Here is a 6,000-nt window from a genome sequence, read left to right as displayed (position 1 = left end):
TGAGAGTTTTTTTTTGCTATAGGGCGCGTGCGCTCGCCAGACAGACAGAGAGAGACAGAGAGACAGAAAGCGAGAAATCACCCCCCGGGGGATGGTCATGCCACAATCCCTTCTCCTCCATTCTCCTCTCGGGATCTTGGGCACGCACGCACACGCGCCCGGTGTGAGTTCTAAGCCACCGGGTCCGGGACGCAAACCACGGTCGACTACGTGGGAGTCCAGCAACATAGCCATTACGCTAACTGCTGTTTCCCTTGTTCTTGAGAATTTTATAGTAATATATACATATGTCAATAAATTACAAGATTATATAAATGTCTAGACAAATTATAAGAAAGGAACGGAAAATTCTGAATGCCTGGGAGCACAGAACAGGATCTTTTAGGAATTTAAACAAGACTTTTGGAGGAGGTAGGTCTTCACTGTCTATAAAAATAATCAGTAAGTATCTTTTAGTAGAAAGAAGATAAGGAAAAGGAAAGAATTTCTGAATGTTAGCAGGAGCACAAAGAGTTTGGACTTTACTTAGAGTGTCAAGCAGGAAATTACTGGAGAAGACTAGGAAGTTGAAACTATGAAGTTAGACAGACTGGTTATGTTAAAGAGAGCCGTATAGCCATGGAAGTTGAAATTAGCATTGTAAATAATGGAGAAATTCTATGTTTTTCAGTAGGGTTAAGACATTATCATATTTGCATGTTAAACTGATGACTCTTGGTCTAGTATTATGCTCTTCTGGGGGAGAAATAAGGGGGGAAAACCTTGTCTCATCCACTGCTGTCATAATCACCCAGAAAATTCTTGTTTAGTAAATGAGCAGTCATGTTTTAGTGGTTATTGATGAAATAGAGAACCTGACCCAGAACAGTAGTGACGAAGGTGAAGAATCAAGGATGGGTCTAAATACAGAAAATTTTGGTGGGAATTAGATGACTGGTTCTGAGAAAATTTGATGACTGGTTCTGAGAAGGTGAAAGAGAAACTTCGAATGATTCAAGGCTTGAATAAATTTTTGAAACAAAATTCCATGTGGAACACATATATTCTTGTACTTGAAGATTAAAAATACGAAGAAACTTAAGATTCATTAATAATGTTGGCTCTTAAATATTCAACATTATTCCAAAGAAGTTGTTGCTTGTGACATTTTTCTGAGTATGTGTAGTACATCTTCAAAAAAAGTCCAAGATTTTTATGGACAGAAACTGGTATAATATGAGCCAGATGGCATAATGGTTGGGGTGCTGGACTTCCACATGGCTGACTGCAATTGGAGTTCTGGACTTCTTGGCTTGAAAACCAGGCTGAGCACATGTATGAGAGTACCCAACATCCTGAGAGCAGAGTGGAGGAGGTATTGCAACATGGCCAACCCCACTGGGGGCTGATTTCTCACTTTCCCTCTCTCTATATCTCTCTGTCTCTCCAGCAAACATACATACTGTGTGACAAAACTTAAAAAAAAAGAAACTGGGGAACCAGCAGTTAGCGTAATGGCTATGGCGCTGGACTCCCACGTAGTTGACTGCGCTTCGCGTCCCAGACCCGGTGGCTTAAAACTCACGCCGGGCGCGTGTGTGTGCATGCCCAAGATCCCGAGAGGAGAACGGAGGAGAAGGGATTGCGGTGTGGCCATCACCCCTGGGGGATGATTTCTCGCTTTCTGTCTCTATGTCTCTCTCTGTCTGGCAAGTGCATGCACCCTTTAGTGAAAACCTCTCCAAAAAAAGAAACTGTGTATAATACTTCTTTACCCCCTTCGTACACTGCATAGCACAGGCTTTATTAATGATCTATTAGTAAAAAAAAAAATCTATCAATCAATTGGCATTATTATTCAATTTATGTCAAAATTTCACATAGTAGATTTTTCAAAAGCCCATCCATTTATTTTTTGAGAGAGAGACAAGACCCCCAACAGGGTCTTAATGCCACGATCCACTCCCTGCATCATCCTGGACCATGGGCATGTACATGTCTGGTGCATTTAAAGAACTCTCCAGATGGGAACTCAAACCCTCTCATGGGCATCAACCTTTCAGAGCACTGTATTCCACCACTGCTTCACTGTCTAGCCCCTCAAATAGTAGATTACTTTATGTAATTTTTTTTGTAGGTGCAATGATAGATTTCTAGAACCTTTCTACAATACTGTTGTCACCATTCATTACATGAGAAGAAGGTACAGTTGAAATTCTCTCAAAATTTGTTCTTTTTGGTACTCTGATATCTCTGTCTCATTAATGAAGGCCTTGGATAGATTGCTTTTGTTAAAAATAACTGTGGTCCTCAGAAATACTAGCAGACATATTTCCTTTGATCTGCCTTCCGATTCTAGTTCCTGCATAGACATCCCAATTTCAGAACCTATCTTGGTCATTCCTGTTACTCATTCTGATTTAAGGGGCTCTAGCATTTTACTGTGCTTTGACAGTTTCCACTCTGGGTTTTCTGTTTTATATCAGGATGGCATTTCTAAATAGATATTCAATATAACTTTAAGGAACCTATCAATTTATTTAAGTCTATGTGATTATTTAGTTAAAGTGGATATTACAGAAATAGTCATTTCCCTGTAAAGAGAATGAACAGAAAATATAATTTAGGAAAAAAGGTTTTTATATATTTATAAAAGGAAATGTGAATTTTGCCATAAAGGGCAAACTTGAATTTATTTACTTTTATGCATTGTCTGAAGGGATTTGCACACGTTGGTAAGAGGAATGTTAAAAGAAGAAAAAAATATTTTATGCTATAAATATATCAATTAAAATTAATATTTTGATAGTTACTTATTATTACGAAAATAATCTATCCCAGGCACTAATTAACGAGACAGAGATATCAGAGTACCTTGCCTTACTTTTGCTAGTGGAGACTAAGTATATTGATGAAAACTTAAAGAAATAAAAAAAGCAATATAATTATCTCATGCTTAAATTTGTTTATTCTAATATTTAAAATTTATTTGATGTGTTTAACCTGGGTCAATTATTTAAACATACAATATCTTTGTTTATTTTTAAAAAGTATATATACTTAAATGTCTATGTCTAAAAAGTATTTATACTTAATTCTTGGTTTTAGAGATGGTTGATGTGTTTATTATTTGTTAATATAAAATATATTTCCAACTTATTTCCAAAACAGCATTAGCTAAAATTTAATGGTGGGTATGGAAAGGATATAAGTCCTAAACATTTAAGAATGCATGGGTCAAGAATGGAAAAGGATTATATGTGACTAGTGCATGTTTTTACTACATATAAAAATTTTACATTTCCTCTTCCCTTATTGTTACCTGTGGAGGTGGCATCCACCTGGCTGCCATCATACTTCCCATGAGGTCTAACATCATCAATAAGAAGAACAAGAATTCCTTCTGGCACCAGTCAGACCTGTTTGTCCAAATTAAGCATAACTGGCATAAATCCATAAGTGTTGACTACAGGATGCAGAGGAGACTCAGGGGCCAAATCTGATGCCCAACTTGGTTATGGGAGCAACAAGAACACTTTCCATTTTATTCTGGTAACAGTGAAAATGCATTGGGTGGTTTTAAAAAGTCATGTTGAGGGAACCAGCAGTGAGCATAATGGCTATGTCGCTGGACTCCCACGTAGTCGACCGTGGTTTGCGTCCTGGACCCGGTGGCTTAAAACTCACGCCGGGCACATGTGCGTGTGTGCCCAAGATCCCGAGAGGAGAATGGAGGAAAAGGGATTGAGGTGTGACCATCCCCCCTGGGGGGTGATTTCTTGCTTTCTGTCTCTCTGTCTCTCTGTCTGTCTGGCGAGCACACGTGCCTTATAGCGAAAATCTCACTCAAAAAGAAAAAAAAGTCATGTTGAGCTTCCAGCAGATGGTGTGGTAGTTAAGGTGTTGGACTCTCACATGGCTTACCACAGTTTCGGTCAGACACAATAGCTTGAAAATCATGCTGGGTGAGTGTGCATGTGTGCCTAGGATTGCCAGGGGTAAAAGGAAGAGAAGGGTCCACCACATGGCCATCCTCCCACATGGCCATCTTCTGTAGGGGATAATTTCTCACTTTCCCCCTTTCTGGCTCTCTCCAGCAAGTGCAGCTGCCCAGCAGCTTCAGGAAGTTTCTGGTCCACAAAGTCAAGGGGTTGGAAATGCTGCTCATGCATAATAAGTCTTACTATGCTAAGATCGCTCATAATGTTTCTTCCAAGAAGGACAACACCATCTTGGGAAGTGCAACTCCCGTCAAAATCACCAATCCCAATGCCAGGCTGCACAGCAAGGAAATGAATGAACTTTTTGTGCAAATTTTATTTGGTCTAAAAAAACCCGCCATTCCCCCATTATGTCTCTATTTATTATAAAAGTTGAAAACATTAAAATATATTTTCTAAATTTAGAAAGATATTTGAAAATATATTTGTAGTTTTTTTCAAAGATAAGCTTCATTCTGATTTCTTTATAATTTGAAAAGCACATTGTAGAATAATGTCTAGAATTTTTAAACATTGTAAATGAGAAAAGAACTATACCTTAATATGACAAATAATAATTCATGTAGGACCTCAAAATCAGATTCAGTTTTTATGTAGTGAGAAAGGAGACAAGTGGATTAAGTATGAGAGGTACCTGTTCAGTCTGGGAAGTGGTGTGTTCGTAGTCATATATTTCTAATTGTGTAACTTGGCTCTGTGTTCAGGAGAACATCAGTTAGATATCCTAGTTCTGAGCATTTTGATTTTTTTTTTTTTTTTTAATATATGAGTCTCCTTTAAAAGCTTTCAGGCATGAGCCTCGAGGTAGTAAATCAAGTTTACCTGAGTATGCATTATAACTGTCTAATCCATGAAAGTGATACTCTATTTGTTTTGTGATATTCGATTCCCTGTTAAATACTTTAAAATGGAGGTTCCTGTCTGGCAGCGTAGTGCGAGGGTACTTAATATCTAAGAGGATTCACTTGTCATGAATATATTTAGAGAGTCTTAAAATACTTCTTCACAGTGGAGTCACTTTGAAGAGTAATCTATTCATTGTCCATCCCTAAAAAAGTACAAGTTGACAATTATAATGTATCATAGGGAACAGAGAATATATATTTCTCCTCTACCTGTCTAGTTCAAGCATGGCAGTGAACTAAAATGGAGTAAGGAAAGGGTGTCAGGAAAAATATGTAAGTCTACTAGCTTTTAAGGTGCAGTTCATATTGGGAGTAAGCCCAGTTTACACTCTCATTATATTTCCTGGAGTTCTTTCATTAGACAGAATACATTGAACAGTATTCTTTCACATATAGGTTATAAAGGGAAAAGAAGTGATAGCCGAAGCTGTAAGTAAAATCAAGAAACACATTTTTTTTCTTCAAAGAATGGGAAAAATAACTATTTGTACACAAATTAGAAAGGGTCTATAGAAGCAGAAAATTTGAGAGACACAATCCCAAGTATGAAGAATATGATTTAGCCGCTAAGTAATTAAGGTCATAATGTGTGGCTATGATACAAATAAAACGGGATCCCGTAAAGATGTAAAGGAAGGGTGAGGAGGGATTCCCCCCCATAGGGCACATGCTCTCACCAGAGAGAGATGGATAGAGATAGAGAGACAGATAGAGAGGGACCATGAGAAATTACCTTCCAGGAGCCATGTCACAATCCCTTCTCCTCCATTCTCCTTTAGGATTTTGAGCATGCATACACATACATCTGGCATGTTTTTCAAGCTACTGGGGGAGGTGGTCATGTGAGATTTAGTGCCTTAACAATCATGTCACCTGCTGGTTTGGGATTTATTTTTACTGAAAGGTTTGTAACCCAGAGCAACCAGTTCTGGGTTAGGAAAATTCTAGACAGTGGGACCAGCTGCTAGTTTGTAGACTCTAAGGAAGTAATCACCTTTGGTTTTCCACCAGAAAAAAAGAAAAAAAGGTATCATACAGATGGGTGTAAGAACTTTCCATTTTATTTTGGGAACAGTGAAAATGCATGTTGAGCTGCCAGCAGGTGGTGTGGTGGT

This window comes from Tupaia chinensis, unplaced genomic scaffold (genome assembly GCF_000334495.1).
Source record: "Tupaia chinensis unplaced genomic scaffold, TupChi_1.0 Scaffold000251_1, whole genome shotgun sequence".
Classification (NCBI taxonomy): domain Eukaryota; kingdom Metazoa; phylum Chordata; class Mammalia; order Scandentia; family Tupaiidae; genus Tupaia; species Tupaia belangeri.
Note: the sequence above shows the minus strand (reverse complement) of the source record.